This window comes from Schistocerca americana, chromosome 5 (genome assembly GCF_021461395.2).
Source record: "Schistocerca americana isolate TAMUIC-IGC-003095 chromosome 5, iqSchAmer2.1, whole genome shotgun sequence".
NCBI lineage: Eukaryota > Metazoa > Arthropoda > Insecta > Orthoptera > Acrididae > Schistocerca > Schistocerca americana.
The window spans coordinates 281,386,394-281,407,372 of NC_060123.1; positions in this window are offsets into that span (position 1 = coordinate 281,386,394).

Below are 20,979 nucleotides of genomic sequence, written 5' to 3' on the forward strand. Positions count from 1 at the left end.
TATATTGAAAGAATAGAACCTTATACTAGTTAAACAGAATTGTATAAAAATCAGAAAATTAGAAAGAATTATAAATTTGGAAAGAAAAAAGAACATCACTTAAGAGCTCAAATCCACAAACACGAAATCAAGTACAATTCAAAATAGAATGATAAGGACACAATCGAACCACTGTTTAAGGTATACAAAATATTAAAAGAGGAAGTTGGTCTGTAAATATTTCAACTGCTATAGTCAGCAGTTTCAAACAATTTTGCACTGACTTCAATCAATTTCTCAACCACTGAATGACCCAGCACAAAATTGAACACGGAAGGAGACGGATATGTAAGGTGACAGAATAAATGAAGGTAAATTTCGCACCTTACATAAGAATTTTATACATTGTAACGGGAAGGTGAATATGACACCTAACTTACTTTGGCAGTAATGAGCAGGCTTGCCTATAAGTATGTAATGCAAAAGGGATGACACTCAATCGACACACCACACATATAATGCTATATATGAGCAGTAGGTGAAACAAGCAGCGAGAGGAAACGTTTCGTGTCGAAGCAGTGCAGGCAGAAGCAGAGGCCGCACCACGGGATGCACAGCGAAAATCTCTTAGGGGGGCATCCCGTGGCGGAAGTCAGCGACCGGACAAGTGACGCATTCTGGAGAGCAAGTATTGGGCCACCAGCAGTAGGACAGAAAGAAGCTTTAGAAAACTGTGTTTCGGAATTCCAAATGGATATGAACAAAAACCAGTAGTTGATCACATGAACAGCGAGTAGTACATCTGTGATGTACGCATGTAACTTTTAGTCGTCTGGAGTGGGCACAAAACGTTTGATTGGCGGAAACGAAATAGGAAGGAGTAAAGTGCCGAGATTTTGACGCAGTTTAATGGTAGGACCCTTGCAATTGACAAAGAGAGTGTCCACAAAAATAAGAGGAACGCTCATATTGGTCAAAGAAAGCCATGACATGGAGAATGAAAGAACCCAGGTGCGGAGACAGTTCGGCTATGAGAGAGACAAGAGTGAAATTTTCGAGGACTCTTCTCTGAACTGGGATCAAGTGCAAAAGGAGTGCATAACGCTCTGTACGACGTACAGGAGAAATTAGTGTGAACGCTGCGTTCACTGCAGCTGACATTCAGCTAGATATTAGCTGTAGCGTTGTTGAGGTACAACTGTAGAGAAATGAACCAGCCAGTTAGTTAATTATTCTTGCGTGGACTGAGAGGGCATTTTAATATGCACCTTTCATTGGTTACAAAGATAAATTTTCATTTTGCGTGTTGATACTTCAGATGCTATGGGCTTATTTATGGATTGTTAGTTTTGTTTTGAAGTTGAAGTTGTAACGTTGTACTTGAGTTTACAGAACTGAATTATTCAAATGTGGTTGTAACTCTGGTTTGTTCGGCAATCCTACTATATTGTTTTACCTTGCAGCACGTATTTACAACTGATGAGTGTGCCAATATCGTATTTGTATTCGGATTTTGTATCTGAAATGCTGGTAGTACATGTAGAGAAGGTGATTTCCTAACCGCTGAATGCCGCGCGGAATTAACAGAGCGATCTAAGGCGCTGCAGTCATGGACCGTGCGGCTGGTCCCAGCGGAGGTTCGAGTCCTCCCTCGGGCGTGGGTGTGTGTGTTTGTCCGTATGATAATTTAGGTTCAGTAGTGTGTAAGCTTAGCAGTTAAGTCCCATAAGATTTCACACATTTGAACATAACTGCTGAATACCAGATTCAACAGTATTTAGTCCTATTTTCACTAAACTGCGTGAGACTGGTGTGGCCCCAGCAATTGAACAGAGTGTGCATGAAGTAGAAGAGATTAATCAGTCGGTAGAATGTAATTCTTTAACAAGAACATGTAGTGTCTCTACATGTGTGGGTGTTCCACAAACAAGAGCTTGTTTGCCACTGTCAATTCATAGCATCTATCCTTACTTAAAGCAGAAACGGAGATGAAGGTGGACTATTACAATTTTGTCGTTGTCCAACTGCAAACTGTCGGGTAATCTTGATAACACTGATGATGCCACTTTCGCTCGTGATGGTGTCAATAACACTCGCAAGTCACATTGATTGTCCTACAGAAATCCATTTGCCTTTGTTGAGAGACAATGTCAAGAATGCTTTCTGTAAATGTATGGTGTGATGGGACAGACAATCAGTTGGTAGTACCTGTTGTTTATCGCATCGTCTAACAGGACCCCGTTTTCTAAACATTCTTGAAAACGAACGTCCCGCAGTATTAGAAGAAATTGCTTAGGATACAAGGGTACGTGTGTTCTTCGACCATGAAGGGGCTCCTGTACGGTTTAGTCATCAGGCGACACATAATCTAAACCTGAAGACCACAACAACAACAACAACATTCCTCTGAAGATGGATCGACTTAAACCGTCATGTTCTCGGCCATCAATATCACCGAACTTTATTTCTTCTAATTTTTGCCTATGAAGATGTTTGAAAGGAGAGTTTACAAAGATAAACGCAAAAAACAAACTGATCGTTCGGATCATAAATAATGCTACCTTCACAAAAGATCGCGAAGGCGACCTCAGAAGAGCACGCGTGGTGCTATCAATAGAGTTAGAAAGTATGTTGAATTCAGAGGTGTAATTTACGAAAATCCGCTTTGAATTTTAGCATTCGCTTATTTTAACACCTGTGAATATTAGTTTCTGATGCACTCTAACAGCTGTATCACTGTAACCAGTCTGAATTGGACAGATGCTATGTGAGTGTTTTAATCGAATTAGTTTCTACTACTAACGTATTTAATGTATCTTCTGACACAAATGTATACGCTGACCAAGAAAATTGACCAAAGACAAATGGGACACTCGCCGCCTCAGATTCACAGGAGTGCATTCTGGTACCCCTCACCTTCATTGTGTATTTAGCACACCTTATTGTTAAGTCCAGTCACTAACCAATGGGATATGTTGACTACGATGTTAGCATCGATACCCGCACGAATGCGCTTCTCTGTAGCGAGAGTTAGTGGTAGTATCTGTGCAAGCCTAATTTCAGCAAACCAGCCAATCAGCAGCAGGCGGCCGTGGTCGCGGTAGAGTGTACCACCGGTGACTTGGAGCGACTGCATCCTGGTTTGTCTACATCTACATAAATACTCCGCAAGCCACCGTACGGTGCGTGGCGGAGGGCACTCTGTATCACCACTAGTTAGTTCCCTTCCTGGGTGAGGGAAACACGGTGTCTATAGGCCTCCGTATGAGCCCCAATTTCTCGTGTCTTATCTTCGTGGTCCTTACGCGCAGTGTATGTTGGCGGAGTAGAATCGTTCGACAATCAGGTTCAGATACCAGTTCTCTAAATTTTCTCAATAGCGTTTCTCGAGAAGATCGTCGTCTTCCCACTGAGTTCTCGAAGCATCTCCGTAACACCTATTTGTTGTTCGAACCTACCGGTAACAAATCTAGCAGCCCGCATCTGGATTGCATCGATGTCGCCCTTCAGTCCGATCTGGTATGGATCCCAAACACTCGAGCCGTACTCAAGAACAGGTGGCACCAGTGACCTATAAGCAGCCACCTTTATACCTGAACCAATCTTCCCTAAAATTTTCTCAGAAAATCGAATTGGACCATTCGCCTTCCCTTCCACAGTACTCACACCCTCGTTTCAACTCATATCGCTTTGCAATGCCACGCCCAGGTATTTAAACGACGCGACTGTCTCAAATACGACGCTAGTAATGCTGTGCCCAAACATTACAGGTTTGGTCTTCCTAATTATCCGAATCAACTTACATTTTTCCACATTTAGGAATAGCTATCATTTATCACACCAACTGCAAATTTTGTCTATGTCGTCTTGTATCTTCCCACAGTCACTCAAATTCGTCATCTTACCATACACCACTGCATCATCAGCAGCGAGTCTGGTCTGGAAGTCGGTTCGTTTTGCTTGGTTTCGTTCGAGCCGGAGACTATTTGCCGGTTAAATTACGGAAAGCTTCCGGCGCCTCATAATTCTGCCGACTTTTCCCGATTCGACAGAGAATGTAGTTTTCCTTAGTACTATTCTGAACTATTTTCAGAGTTCTTTGTAGTGAGTTGATCTACTCGCCCACGCATTGCTTCAGCATACGTGATTTCTCAATTCTCATTATGATGGAATTTCGTGGTGTACCTTAAGTGGTATGGAGATTGATTTAATATCTATTGTTCAGCTTAAAAACTCAGTACTACTTGCTTACTACACGGATAGATCAGAGGGATTCAGTTCGCATTTTTCAAGCTTTGTTGTGCCGAAGTAGTCCAGTAGTTATCAGAATTTCATGCATACTTTCATTTCTAGTAGAAACCTTGTAATTCATCTACATCTACATCTACGTGATTACTCTGCTATTCACAATTAAGTGCCTGGCAGAGGGTTCAGTGAACCACCTTGAAGCTGTCTCTCTGGCGTTCCACTCTCTAACGCTGTGTGCGAAAAACGAGCCCTTAAATTTTTCTGTCCGAGCCCTGGTTCCTCTTATTTTATCGTGATGATCATTTCTCCCTATGTAGGTGGGTGCCAACAGAATGTTTTCGCAATCGGAGGAGAAAACTGGTGATTGTAATTTCATGAGCAGATCCCGTCGCAACGAAATACGCCTTTGTTTTAATGATTGCCACTCCAATTTACGTATCATATCTGTGGCACTATCTCCCCTATTTCACGATAATACAAAACGAGCAGCCCTCCTTTGAACTTTTTCAATATTACCCGTCAATGCCTACTGATACGGATCCCACACCGCACAGCAGTACTCCAGAGTAGGGCGGACAGGTGTAGTGTAAGCAGTCTCTTTAGTAGATCTACTGCACCTTCTAAGTGTTCTGCCAATGAATCGCAGTCTTTGGTTTGCTCTCCCACAACATTATCTATGTGATGGTTCCAATTTAGGTTATTTGTAATTGTAATCCCTAAGTACTTAGCTGAATTCACAGCCTTCGGATTTGTGTGTCTTATTGCGTAATCGAAATTTAGCGGATTTCTTTTAGTACTCATGTGAATAACTTCACACTTTTCTTTATTCAGGGTCAATTGCCATATTTCGCACCACACAGATATCTTATGTAAATCATTTTGCAATTCATTTTGGTCATCTGATTACTTTACATGACGGTAAATGACAGCATCATCTGCAAATATTCGAAGAGGGCTACTCAGATTGTCTCCTATGTCGTTAATGTAAATCAGGAACAAGGGACTGTAAGTGTGTTGGGTTGGGTCACTACGAATGTAGTGTGTGGACATATATGGTGACTATGTGGGTCTCGCGGGAGGCGCGCGTGAGATAGTCCTTGCAGTCGCACTATCCTCTGTGCGCTCGGTGGCTCAGATGAACAGAGCGTCTGCCATATAAACAGGAGATCCTGGGTTCGGGTCCCGGTCAGGCACACATTTTCACCTGTCCCCGTTGACATATATCAACACCCGTCACCGGCTGAAGGTATTAATATGTAAGTCTAATTTCGTTCCAGACGGCTGCAGGTCATCAATGGTGTCTGTTCTTTCAGACATGCCCCTGCCGTTGCCTACATTTTTACCTACAGGTGTAATACGGGGATGCGCGGCAAGATCTTCATTCCTGCTGTGAGTGTGCTGTTAGTTCTGCCTGTTAAGGCTCAGCAGGACAGTCTCTGCACCTTGCCAAGCTCCTTAGCAACCAGCAGCCACCTTCTTTTCTACTTTGTTCCATCATACTGTAGGCGAATAAATTATCATTGGTCTTATTACAGTGGCGTATATCCACAACATACACTTTGAGTTTAGACTCCAGTTTTTTTTTTTTTTTGTTTGTTTCATATGATAGTAGTGGGAAAAAACTTCTTCTTGTGGACATCCTCTGACAGTGTTGATTGATCACCATTTTTCGTTCATCATGGTGGCTTCTACATTTATTCTGCTCAATATGGTCTTAATCCATCTACATTTCGTGATCTGAGTGCCATACTCTTCTGCAGCTTTTAGCAATACGGTCTTCTAATTCATGGTTACCATGGATTCGAAGATCGTATTGCTAAAAGTCCACTCGATGCCCTGGAAGATGCAAAGAGCAATATTCCGGAAGTGTAGTGGTCTTCCCATCAAGCTGGTGAAGTGCTGATTCACATGAATTGCTTGGTTGATAAAAGTTCTGTTTACATGTTCCTTAACGTGCGCGTTTTTCTAATGCCCTTAAAAGAAACGAAACAGACTACCTGGGCCTGGGCATGATGTGCTCCGCGCTTCGGAATGAAAACAACTCTCACTGTCTCCCACTGTCTCCTGCTAATAGGCTGACCCTGAACAGAATACATAGGAATCTAATTAAATTCACTCCTGCCTGTTGCAGTAGAGCTGGAAAAATGGCATCTGGGCCAGGTGACTTGCATGCTTGAAACGTAGTACTGCAGTCTCAGCTTTCAGGACTGTTTTTAATCAATATATTCTCTGATAAACTCCCAGTTTGTCCTTTGATAAGCTGTAAACCAGTGCCTCTACGGAATTGAAACTTGGTCTGCGTTGTCTGCCAGAGTGCATTGAGGGAAATGAGTCGTGAGGAGCACATCCAGTGTCTCATTCGCTGTCCTTGTATAATCATCATCCTGCTTCCTTGGAGTACCTTGTGTATTAGTTGGTATTCTGTCGAGGATTTCGTGAAACAAGAGGTCGTAATGGCAGACTGCGTCCGACGTACTAGAGTCCTTATCGAGCCATAATTTCAGGTCCTGTTTTCACACTGCCATCAGGGATTTCTCACCAACTGCCAACACAAGGGTTTGACCGTTCAGTACAACATTGTAGTTGATTACTCTCCAGTTCTCTGCCGAGACCTTCTGGTCCAGTGCCCATACCTCCTCGAACAGTCTTAGGAGGAGTATCCAAATTGACATCTTTGTGTTCTTGACCTCAGCCGCTGCCTTGACCAGAAGCTTCACCTCCTCCCATGGCGATATCTTAGGCATCATCTCCTTAAGCCAAGCGACTTTTTCCACCAGCCCCTCACATGCAAATAACAGAGCACCCTTGTCCAGACTGACGTTACTGAATTTTGGGCCTGGACTTGCATCCTCCCCAATCTTCTCAAAGAAGCCATCTCAGCAAGCTGCTCTTGCCGCAAGGCTATGTTGACCATTTGATGTCCCTGAATAACCGCTGTCCCGAAAGCTGAGACTATAGTACTACTGCTTCCCCATTTTCTGCCTCAACTTTTTCTGGATCTGTCTATCCTGAGAAGTGGTACTATTACACTCCTCCCTTGTTCTCTTATTCCCCACCGAGCGAGGTGGAGCAGTGGTTAGACACTGGACTCGCATTCGGGAGGACGACGGTTCAATCCCGCGTCCGGCCATCCTGATTTAGGTTTTCCGTGATTTCCCTAAATCGCTCCAGGCAAATGCTGGGATGGTTCCTTTCAAAGGGCACGGCCGACTTCCTTCCCCGTCCTTCCCTAATCCGATGAGACCGATGACCTCGCTGTCTGGTCTCCTTCCCCAAAAACAACCAACAACCATCTTATTCCCTCTCTTCGAGGTAAAAGAGTCTTTTTTTGGAGTTCCTAGATTCAAGACTTTTCAGTTCCCTCTGTTTATGTTTAAGATTCTATCCTTTACCTTCCTTTTCTTTTTGTTCTTTGAGGAGTTTCCTCCTCTGAGCTCCAGACAAAGATTTGATCCTGACCTGGTCCAACTTCTCAGTAACAGTTTTCGGTTCTTGAACTATACCATCGCCAGATCCAGTTAAGGAAACAACTTCCATAGGTTCCATTCCAGAAGCTTAAGTGTTTGAGGTATCATTGAGTCACATAGTTTTTGTTTTCCTTTCTGTGTTCTCCATTTTGGTACCACGAGAATTGTGGATCTATTCAGTTGACACCACAGAACCCTACATGGTACAAGACTAATCACGCAGGGAGGTCGCCCTGAGACTCTGTTAATAACAAATCTTCTCATGCGCCACGCACCCCTAGACATGGGTTCCATCACACCTTGGGTTGAGTATCTAGGGAACTGGGGAAGGACTGTGGAAGGGGATAGGGGAGAGATGGGGCGTTGTGGAACTCTCTTTGTCTGGTTCATCCACTGAGGCCTGTCCAGCACGGGAGACCCTTCCAAAAGCTGTACTACAGCCAGCACAGCCCTCAGCTTCTTGTGAACACGCAAGCCTCTCAGCACACACGGTCAGTACTTCTACAAGACAGTGTCCCCTGGAGAGCATTCATCAAATTAATCAACTTCCTTTCTGAAGTAATGGTGTGATCTGTGTAACTTTCCAATCTTTAGATAGTTATCTTTTGTGGGGCAGGCTGTTGTATATCATTGTTAAGTATGGAGCTATTATGTCAACATGCTCTCAAAGGAATGTGGTTGGTATGCAGTCGGGACCGGAGGACTTCCTTTTATTAAGTTACTCATGTTGGCACAGTTTTTGGTGAAGGAATTTAAGAATTTTGTCATTTGTAAAATTAACATTGCTATTGCGCAGTGAAGGTATTGATTGTGTCTCCCTACTGGAGTACGTGATACGCAACCAGAATGTTTTTGGATTTTCTGCGAGATTTTGAGACAGAGTTCCGTTATGGAAACTGTTAAAACATCTCGTAATGAAGTTCACGCTAAATTTCGAGCTTCTGTAAAACCTCCCCAACCGTAGGGATTTTGCGTTCTTGTAAATTTGGCGTGCATTTCCCGTTGCTTCATCAACAGTTTCCTGACCTGTTTTGTGTGCCATTCCGGATCAGATACGTCTCTTATTAATTAACTTGGTATAAATCTACCCACTGTGTCGATATTATTTCTTTGATGTCAGTCACATCTGGTTTACGGTTGTATACCTAGTTCAGAAGGAATGGAGGCTGTCTCTTACGAATATGTCAAGCGAATTTTTATTTGCGTTCTTAAACAGACATATTTCCGGTTAATTTTGGTGGGCTTTAATGTTCCGGAATTCAGTCTCGCTACAACTTACTTGTGATCACTAATCCCTGCATCCATCATATATCAGAATTATTTGTATCAGAACTATTTGTTGCTAACAGGTCGTGTATGTTTCCGCAAGAATTTGCAATTCGACGGGGGATTTCGGACGACGTTTTATGCCTACCATCAATTTTAAACGTATTTTTGACAAAACATTGAGGGCAGAATCTTTTTTTCTGTAGCAATCATCATCTTGAAATTCATTTTACCCACCATGAACACAAACAGCATCCATTTTGCATCCGAGGTTCAGTCTTGCGATGCGGAACGCTGCCTTCAAATGGACCATTGTAGTCCGGGGATCGGTTAAGACGAGTATTTTGCTTTCAAATAATTATTTTTTATCCGATAAGGTATGCTTTCTGTTGCAGATAGCTGTTGCTACCGATGCTATTGCTTTGACCTGGATTTAATGCATGTTCCTGTGAAAGACAGCATTCATGCACTCCTTCAGTCATAAATCTGAGTTACTTTGAGGCATTTTTGAGAACCTTGTATCAAAACAATTTTCAGGTACTTTATCAAACATTCATTTCGTAGACAATTAAGTATTCTAATATGAAATATCTTCTGAGCAAATCCACCTTGCAAAAGACTATTGTCCCAGCTCTGCTGCGCATTTATGAGTAAGTAGGTGGTCTCTCAAACTAATTTCGAATTTAGATTAGCATTATCCAACTGTTATTTTGAGAATGCATTTCAGGGAAGAATCATTAGCTCCGGGCTTTCACATGCTTGCACAAAAACCGAGCTTAGCTTAAGATAGGTGTACACCAAAACCAAGTGCTTGAGGCAAAATGTATATCGGAATGACAAGACGATCCATTAACACCAAGATCGCGGAGCATAAACGAAATTGTAGGCTGGGATAGATAGAGAAATTGGACGTGGTTGAGTATTAATTAGTTGGTGCGACATTGTAGAAAAATCACAGTAACTCTAGTTCTACATGTCGAAACGATTTACAGTACTAGTTTGTTCCGATAAACCATGGAGACCCAGAAACATAGTATCATCTTGAAAAAGAAAGAGGAAAGCCTCAGGCTAAGCGTATGTTGGAATCCAATCTTACAGAGGACAATGACCGCAGGCATTAGGTGGGAAGGCACGCCGCTAACAACCAGCTAATGGCACACAGACACTTCTGCCGTGGTACGCCATAACTTTCAGCAGCAATCTCAGGTTCAGTCCACAACGAACAGTAGAGGACTATTCTTTGAGAGCAACAACCACTCATTCTGGCGATTCACCACTTACCAATCACTCACCATCGGTAGACTCCAAACCACAAGCCCCAGGCAATATTTGAATTTAATGCTGTCATCTCAAGTCTAGGCCAGCCAACTCCAGGAGACCATAGGAACCTGCAGCCAGATAGTGAAAGCAGCTACAGTTGCTAATTGAAGCACCATTGCCTGACAAAAAGGGCAGTTGCACACCCAGCTCGTTGTTCCGCCTATTACAAGGATGCAGATGATTTGGAGAATAAAGGCGTGTACAGCAGAGGCGACAAACAGACACGTCTACTAGATATGGAGCTTGCGGATATTAGACAAAATAAAACACTCCGCAACGAAGAAATGATGGATGGCATATGGTCAGGAGAGATTCCTCATTTGTCCGAATTTTTCAAGAATATTTATTATAACAGTCTCAGTTGCAAGTGTCACACTTGACAGTATCAATCGCATTTAATGATCATATGGAGATTTAAAAACAAACTAAAACATTAGTTCAAATGGTTCAAATGGTTCTGAGCACTATGGGACTTAACATCTGAGGTTATCAGTCCCTTCGAACTTAGAACTACTTAAGCCTAACTAACCTAAGGACATCACCCACATCCATGCCCGAGGCAGGATTCGAACCTGAGACCGTAGCGGTCACATGGTTCCAGACTGAAGCGCCTAGAACCGCTCGGCCACAACGGCCGCCAAACATTAGTAAATAACTGTTTAGTTACATACATTCATCAACAAAAGTTTTGCTTCACCACTTTAATTGGAAATTAATGGCACAGAAAACAAAAACTGGTTCTGTGGCATGCATATATATACTTTTGTAGCGTGCCCAGATTACCAGATCAAATAAACAAACATCTGTGCAACGAAGGAATCGTCTGTTTTGCATGGGGGATTTTTCATAGCATTCCCGAGCGACGTCAATACACTCCTTTCCTCAAACGCAGACTTGAACCCGTCCTGGTCCAAATTGTCCCTTCTTTAACGTAATTGCTGTGTAAGTCATGCAGAGTTCGTGGTCGCTGTCGACGTCCAAAACAGCTCGTATAATCGATTACACATATGTACCATGGGATTCATGCCCGAGAAACAAGCAAGCCACTTTCTTCTGGTAATCCTAGCATGATGAAGGAATTTATTTACGAGAACAGCACGATGAGCACACAAGTTATCGTCCATCAAGATTAAATTGCCATAAAATTTTGGCGATACGGTCCCACTAATCGTTGCAGAACCCCGTCCCTGTACCATAGAGCAGTGAGGTTTGCCCTCTACAACTACGGAAGGAGGACGTTGGCCCCATGTAACGCCACCCCAGAACATCGATACATCATCACCTTGTTGCACCTGTCGGACACAGTGTTGGATGCGTTCGATGTTACCAGACTGTCTCCAAGCACAGGGTCTGCAATTAGCAGGGGAGAAATAGATCTGAGCTTCGTTCGTAAACAACGCCTGATGCCAATCCAGGAGCGTCCATTCTTCATCATTACGTGCCCATCTGTAACGGACTCCATGGTGTTTAGGTGCAGGACGAGGTGATTGTCATGGTCGTCGGGAATAGAGAATAACACCATGTAATCATGTAATCGTCTCCTAACAGTTCGATGCGATACATAATTTCTGTAGTCTCTTCTGACGCAGAATTCAGTTCTGGAGCACTCAGTCTACGGTTCCTTTCACTCAAGAGTCGTAGCTATTGATCATCCTGTGCACCGGCCGAACGTGGACGGCGAGTGTGGCATAAGCCCTCAACACTACCTGTTAATTGGAACTGATTCCATGTCCGCATCTGATGCCTTTGACTCTGGTGCACACTTCGAGAGACTACCCTCGTTGCCAAGCCTTGTGCTCTTAATGTGATGATGTAGATCTGTTCATTAGACGCGACTCTCCTTTGTGGCATGATGGAAGATCACTCCACTGTTCGACTGACGTCTCTAATGTGTCCCTGCTTGTGATTTACTTTCAACTGAAATGCTGCAGTCCGTTAAACTGTGGCGTACTAACCGTAGGTAACACTTCTGGTAACTGTGTGTCTGTTCACAAACAACTTCGGCAATGACCTTCAGAAATGGACAGGGACAATCACAGTAGCGACATATCTGCACGACATACTGAGGTGATGCAAAACTTTTGTTGATATTTTAACTTTTGTTGATTTTATTTTATTTCATTTTATTTTTAAATTTGAAGATGATCATTAAATGTGATCGAAATTAGGTTGAAGTGTGACTATTTGAAACTTAGGCGGCTGTAATGAATATTTTTTTTTTTTTAAAATGAAGTAGTCTTTTCAGAGAGGAGCTCTCTCAGTGCGTGTGTGTGTCTTTTTAGCATGGGAAAAGACGACAATACTGACCAGTCATAAAAGTTGCTGTTCAAGTGCAAATGTGGTGTATGGGCACACCCAATAAGATGTTTCCAGAATGATGAGAGAGAGGTCATCCTCACGTGGCTAGCCTTCATGAGAGATACTTCACGAACAATTCAGTGGCAGTTTGATGAGAGACACTTTGTGGCACCTCAGGGGTTATTCAAGACGGTTTGAGAGTGCGATGACAGTGGGAGTCGTCGGCGGTACCACACGAAGTATACACCGCCCAGGTCGTAGCCTCGGTCTTCACACTTGCTGCCGCACGTCGTGTTGCCCGCGTTTCACGAGCATTCAGCTGACGCTGCCAACAGATCAATCACCGCCGTTTGACATCAAGTACTTAAGCATTCCCATCACAGTCCGTTTGACATAAAGTAACTGTAAATGAAACCAGGAAAGGATCACTGAGATACTGTCATTAATATAGTAGGTAACTTGAGAATTTTTTCACAGGCGATTTATTTGAAACTGTCCTTTAAATTATTTCACATACATTTTTCATGTTTACAGTGTTTTATGAAACCGTTTTCATAACGCAAGAAGGATAATAACAAATTTTATAATCCTTTTACATTATAAGATTTGGTTAGAAGGACATCCGCATCTTTGTTTCACAGTAGTGTCGCATAATTAACAGCTTCATTTGTAAATAGTTTTATGGAATTGGTATCTCGGCTTCACATGCGGCTGCCGTCTACCCCCACCCTAGGTGTGTTTACACCTGTGCGACTTGCCGTGCGCAGAGGCGCAGGCAGCCGTTGCACGAAGACGCAAGAGGCGCATGCACCGGTGCAAAGTCACGTGTGCCTCGGAATTGGGCGTACTGGGGCGCAGCAGTCTCCTCATACTGCACTGGGTGACAAGTGCCTCTACTTGCGTGTGGGCAAGCACAACCGCATGGTGACTAGCCGCAAGGCGCATATGTTCACAGTGTGCTGCGACCACGCTCCACACGGTTGTTGTACACCTGAAGATGGGCTTATAACTGCCTGAAACCGATTGTGATTTTGAACCAATAAAACTATTTACAAGTGAAACGTTCAATCATTTCACTTAGGATTTATTTTTGTTAGGTTGAAGTGAACTCTGAGAGTCGAGTACAACATCCACTTCAGCTTCTATATTTCATGAAAAGACACATGTCGCCATCTGTTCACTGTCAACTAAATCCAGTGCAACATATTCGTGAGGCTGAAACAGAGGTAGAATGATAGTGTTTGTCACTGTGCACGTGCGAGGACCAATTCTGATGCTCAAATCAGACTTGTATCCACATGTTTTTTGTGCGGTATAGCATTATCTATGAAAATGAGTATACAAGACAGAAAGAACTACCTTTAAAGCTACCGTGTACCAATCCATATGTTACTAACAATGACTTTCACTGTAAAATATTAATTGATACAATGACTACGATGACCGAGCGAGGTGGCGCAGTGGTTGGCACACTGGACTCGCATTCGGGAGGACGACGGTTCAATCCCGTCTCCGGCCATCCTGATTTAGGTTTTCCGTGATTTCCCTAAATCGTTTCAGGCGAATGCCGAGATGGTTCCTTTGAAAGGGCACGGCCGATTTCCTTCCCAATCCTTCCCTAACCCGAGCTTGCGCTCCGTCTCTAATGACCTCGTTGTCAACGGGACGTTAAACACTAACCACCACCACCACCAATGACTACGATGAGATTTTCTGCGTAAATTATTTCTCAGACTTTTGCGAAGTTATAAATGATTAGCGCCGAAGTATTCTCGACTTGAAAATAAGGTTCAGGTACGAGGGCAGTTCAATAAGTAATGCTGCCGGCCGCGGTGGTCTAGTGGTTCTAGGCGCGCAGTCCGGAACCGCGGGACTGCTACGGTCGCAGGTTCGAATCCTGCCTCGGGCATGGATGTGTGTGATGTCCTTAGGTTAGTTAGGTTTAATTAGTTCTAAGTTCTAGGCGACTGATGACCTCAGAAGTTAAGTCGCATAGTGCTCAGAGCCAATAAGTAATGCAACACATTTTTTTTCTCGGCCAATTTTGGTTGAAAAAACCGGAAATTTCTTGTGGAATATTTTCAGACATTCCCGCTTCGTCTCGTATAGTTTCATTGACTTCCGACAGGTGGCAGCGCTGTACGGAGCTGTTAAAATGGCGTCTGTAACGGATGTGTGTTGCAAATGATGGGCAGTGATCGAGTTTCTTTTGGCGGAAAACCAGGGCATCTCAGATATTCATAGGCGCTTGCAGAATGTCTACGGTGATCTGGCAGTGGACAAAAGCACGGTGAGTCGTTGGGCAAAGCGTGTGTCATCATCGCCGCAAGGTCAAGCAAGACTGTCTGATCTCCCGCGTGCGGGCCGGCCGTGCACAGCTGTGACTCCTGCAATGGCGGAGCGTGCGAACACACTCGTTCGAGATGATCGACGGATCACCATCAAACAACTCAGTGCTCAACTTGACATCTCTGTTGGTAGTGCTGTCACAATTGTTCACCAGTTGGGATATTCAAAGGTTTGTTCCCGCTGGGTCCCTCGTTGTCTAACCGAACACCATAAAGAGCAAAGGAGAACCATCTGTGCGGAATTGCTTGCTCGTCATGTGGCTGAGGGTGACAATTTCTTGTCAAAGATTGTTACAGGCGATGAAACATGGGTTCATCACTTCGAACCTGAAACGAAACGGCAATCAATGGAGTGGCGCCACACCCACTCCCCTGCCAAGAAAAAGTTTAAAGCCATACCCTCAGCCGGTAAAGTCATGGTTACAGTCTTCTGGGACGCTGAAGGGGTTATTCTGTTCGATGTCCTTCCCCATGGTCAAACGATCAACTCTGAAGTGTATTGTGCTACTCTTCAGAAATTGAAGAAACGACTTCAGCGTGTTCGTAGGCACAAAAATCTGAACGAACTTCTCCTTCTTCATGACAACGCAAGAACTCACACAAGTCTTCGCACCCGAGAGGAGCTCACAAAACTTCAGTGGACTGTTCTTCCTCATGCACCCTTCAGCTCCGATCTCGCACCGTCGGATTTCCATATGTTTGGCCCAATGAAGGACGCAATCCGTGGGAGGCACTACGCGGATGATGAAGAAGTTATTGATGCAGTACGACGTTGGCTCCGACATCGACCAGTGGAATGGTACCGTGCAGGCATACAGGCCCTCATTTCAAGGTGGCGTAAGGCCGTAACATTGAATGGAGATTACGTTGAAAAATAGTGTTGTGTAGCTAAAAGATTGGGGAATAACCTGGTGTATTTCAATGCTGAATAAAACAACCCCTGTTTCAGAAAAAAATGTGTTGCATTACTTGTTGAACTGCCCTCGTATTTATCCGTGAGGTGATGATTATACGTAATTTACTGTCGTTTATCACTTTGCCAACGGCCTTGCCACAGTGGTAACCTCGGTTCCCATCAGATCACTGAAGTTAAGCACTGTCGCGCTGGGCTGGCACTTGGACAGGTGGCCATTGGATCCGCCAAGCGTTGATAAAGAAGTAGCGCCTCCGGTCTCGTAAACTGACATACGACCGGGAGAGCTGTATGCCGACCACATGCTCCTCCATATCCAGTGACACTTATGGATGGGCTGAAGATGACACGGCGCCCAGTCAGTACTGTTGGGCATTCATGGCTTGTTCGGGTAGAGTTTAGTTTAGTTTTATGTTTCTTTTTTTCACTTTTCGATTCATGTAGTTCTACTATTCCGTACACAAGGATTGCAAACTACAAATCGACTGAACTTAGATTTGAATTTAACTTTGGAAGTGAACAGTAATTTTAAAAAATTTTTAAAGCACTACTTCAGACGTGGCATTAATCACATACAGTCGTGTGTGTAAGAGAATTTCATTTAGATTGTGGTACAATACTATACTTAGTCAATGTAACTTAACACACAAGTTCTATGCATATGTACCATGTCATGATGATGTTCTTTTTTTTTTCATGGTCAGGAAACTACTTCTATGTCAACTTACCTTGACCACAGAAACCTACACAGTTATATTACTGTAAGTTACTCATCAGACTCAAAGAGATAAGATGCACCTCGTAGGTGCACATGGGGCAGTTTGCAGAGCGCTCATTCAATTTTCTAATGTCCTTGACTGCCATGTTTTGTCTACTAGTGTTTCTCAGTGGGTGTCGATAGAAGCAACTAACTGAGAGAAAATTAATTGAAACAGAATTAATGCAGAGAAAACAATACTTTCTTTTGTGGACTGGCAAGACAGCCAATCCACTAGGACGGGAGGCCGAAGGGCACGCGTTTAAGCTCACGCAGGATGGCGTGAGGTCTGGAACAGGACAAGGTCTTTATAGTAGCAAAAATAGTACGTAGCTTCTGGAATACTTAACTTTAATCCGTAATTGGTGAACATCAGTCTGACGGTACATGCATCACAAGATAAATAGCAATTGATAATGGCGTCTTGCTAGGTCGTAGCAAATGACGTAGCTGAAAGCTATGCTAACTATCGTCTCGGCAAATGAGAGCGTAATTTGTCAGTGAACCATCGCTAGCAAAGTCGGCTGTACAACTGGGCGAGTGCTAGGAAGTCTCTCTAGACCTGCCGTGTGGCGGCGCTCGGTCTGCAATCACTGACAGTGGCGACACACGGGTCCGACGTATACTACCGGACCGCGGTCGATTTAAAGGCTACCACCTAGCAAGTGTGGTGTCTGGCGGTGACACCACACTTTCAGTCTGCCGGACAAAAATGGTCAGTTGTCAGAATAGTCCGAAACGTGCGTGAGGGCTTGCATCGTGAATTATCACAACTTACACTACATCATTTCATTGTAGTTACACGGAATAGTATTAAAAATTACAACTTTTGGGCTTATATGTATTTTTATCCATACTGATTTGTCTACCGACATATTGTCTGGTTTTGTAAACTTTTTTATTAAAATAATTGCAAATGCTCCACTCCAGTGCAGTTGGCTTACTATTAATAAAAGTAATCGACATTAATTTATTGGTTTCGGTGACACGGGACGTTCACCTAAATAAATCCATGACTACAATATTCCTGACTCTTATGCAATTTTTCCACCCTCATTGAATGTTTACGTGATACTTGATTGGTCTTTACAATCTTTCTTCCCACCTAATAGTAAAGAGTTAACAGGTTTCGAAGTAAGAAAATGAAATAAGAAAGGAAAATTAGGTCCCCGTTTATCTTGAATGCGAGTCCACTGCCTTAATATCTCGTCGCTAGGTTTTTCCTGCAAAACAGTGTTCTAGCAAGACTGTCACTCAACATTTGTGAAGCAATGCAGTTTTAACATCATTGATTGCCAACACATTTTACTGCTCTCATCCGTTACTACACGTACACTGCACTCGAAGAAAGTGGATAGGTGGAGGCAGCCCAAACACTTGGCATCACCACATTTGACTGCTGTATAACTGTCTCTGGTAGGCTGCATGGGATGTTTTAATTCAAAGATCCCTGTTCATCTTATGTTCTTTTGCCGTGAAGATTTCGAATGCGATGGTAACGTTTTACCATGTTTGAACGAATGTTATCAGTCATTCTCCATAGTTTCATTTTGCGTTAAGTTTACGGTGATTGGTATATCGAGCGGATTTTATATTGGGCATGAACCGAACATCAATGTTAACGCTATTTTTTAAACGTTATTTTTTTCTTCTAACACGGAGATCAATCGCTTACGAATATATATTCCCAGGTGAAACTGTATCCACTCCCTCCACTGTCTCTGGAGCGTGTAATAAAAATTACTGAACACCCTGTAGAAATAATTTGTTGTCGGACAGTGGCAGCAAAACACACAGGCACAGGTCCAATTTCTATTTCTGCATCGACCTTAGAGACTAGCAAACTAATTAAACTTCAGAATTTTTGTATGCACTGTGGCTGAAATAACTTTTTATCTTACTTAATATCTGCATATGAGAACCAACAAGCACAAAATAACTGTCGGACTATCACAAACCTGTAGAAACTCTGAAACCTCTGCAGGTAAAACGAAAAAATATTTTTCATGCAATCCTTTTCCCTAGACATGCGTATCACCTAAAAGGTTTAACATTTCATGTTTCCAGCTCCTTGGATTTAATTATTAAAAAGTAAATATTAAGTATTAATTAGAAGATTGTGGCTATATGTGTCGAACTTTGGGTGAAAGAGAAAGGAAAGATTCTAAATGAAATTCTTCCGAAATAATGGCTATAACGACCTTCCAATATGTTATTGAGAAATAGGAACTAAATTTAAAAAATAGTAGAATTTGGGGTATTGAAATGGGTTTTTCAGATTTGTTTTAGCCGCCACAGCAAGAGTCAAGACATAATGTTGAAATGGAGCAGCAACTGGAGTTTAGAAAAAGAGAATGCGTTACAGAAACAAAGCATGGAAATATCTACATCAACTCTGCAATGCCTGGCAGAAGGTTCATCGAACCACCTTCAGACTATTTCTCTACCGTTACGCTAGACATAATGCTGAATGGAGCAGCAACTGGAGTTTAGAAAAAGAGAATGCGTTACAGAAACAAAACATGGAAACATCTACATCAACTCTGAAATGCCTCGCAGAATGTTCATCGAACCACCTTCAGACTATTTCTCTACCGTTCCGTTCTAGAACAGCACGGAGGAAAAACGAACACTGCTCTGAAATCACTTATCTTATTTCGATGATCACTTCTGCCTCTGTAGGTAGGAGTCGACAAAATATCTTCCCATTAGGAGGTGAAGACTGAAGATTGAAATTTCGTGAAAAGGTCTCTCCCAACGAAAACGCCTGTTTTTCAATGATGATTACCTCAGCTGGTGTATCATACCCATGACCCGTGACACTTTCTCCCCTATTTCGCGATAGTACAAAACCAGCTGCCCTTCTTTGAACTTTTTCGATGGCGTTCGTCAATCCTATCTGCTAAGGGTGCCACACCGCGCAGCGGAACCCCAGAAGAGGATAGAACAGTTGTAGGCATTCTCTTTTCTGAACTTCCTGCCATTAAAACACAGTCTTTGATTCGACTTTCCCACAACATTACCTACGTGATTGTTCCAATGTAACTTGTTTGTAATTGTAATTCGCAGGTACAGGATGACACAGAAAAACGGGAACATTCCCACAACCCAATAAAACTGGAAGTTGTAGCAATGCAAGTGGTACCAAATTTGTGATAAAAGTCCGTAAATTGCTCAACTCACAGTATTTTTCATTACAGGTAATTCGTTCATTCCAAGCAAGTATCAATTCGCGACGTCATCGTCTAGACACGAGTTGACAGTAATCTGAATCCGTTTTAGCAGACTTATAGTTTCTTTCACGGGATAAAATTTTATTGATTATGAAATACAAATGCTTGAAGTTTAATCAGAATAGGAAATGTTTAATTAGTAATTGCATGGCATAATTTATCTGATTAATATAAAGGTGTTTTGATTTTTGTATGCATGTAAAAAGTATGAAATTATGTGCGGCTTTTGTTCTTAAACGAGTTAACACGTAGAGTGCTAAAAGTGCGGGTGTACAGTTCGCTGACCTGTGCGGTGAATTTTATTTTGTGATTTTGAACCGAATAGAGACAAATCCAGTTTCATTTAGACTTTATGTGAGATAGGCACATCATTTTATTACAAAATGTCGTTCAGCCCATCAGGGAAAATTGAAACCTGCGCGCTCGATTTGAAACACGTTACATGCTGGCGCGTGATTGAGTTTTCCATTAAAACACGTATAATAATTGCAAACGTGCTTGGACTTAATGCACGAAGTTTGAAATTACTTTCCGAGACAAATTCTGATTTCTGATAAAAACGAACTGAAAATTTATTCAAAATATCGAGGTTCTGTTTTAGTTAGGACACTCATCACCTTGTTGATCACGTTGCTTAGCAACACTGTAATGCAAATCAATTCATTCATTAGAACGGTTTGCGACGTAGTACGAGGGCAGTTCAATAAGTAATGCAACACATTTTTTTTTCTGAAATAGGGGTTGTTTTATTCAGCATTGAAATACATCAGGTTATTCCCCAATCTTTTAGCTACACAACACTATTTTTCAACGTAATCTCCATTCAATGCTACGGCCTTACGCCACCTTGAAATGAGGGCCTGTACGCCTGCACGGTACCATTCCACTGGTCGATGTCGGAGCCAACGTCGTACTGCATCAATAACTTCTTCATCATTCGCGTAGTGCCTCCCACGGATTGCATCCTTCATTGGGCCAAACATATGGAAATCCGACGGTGCGAGATCGGGGCTGTAGGGTGCATGAGGAAGAACAGTTCACTGAAGTTTTGTGAGCTCCTCTCGGGTGCGAAGACTTGTGTGAGGTCTTGCGTTGTCATGAGGAAGGAGAAGTTCGTTCAGATTTTTGTGCCTACGAACACGCTGAAGTC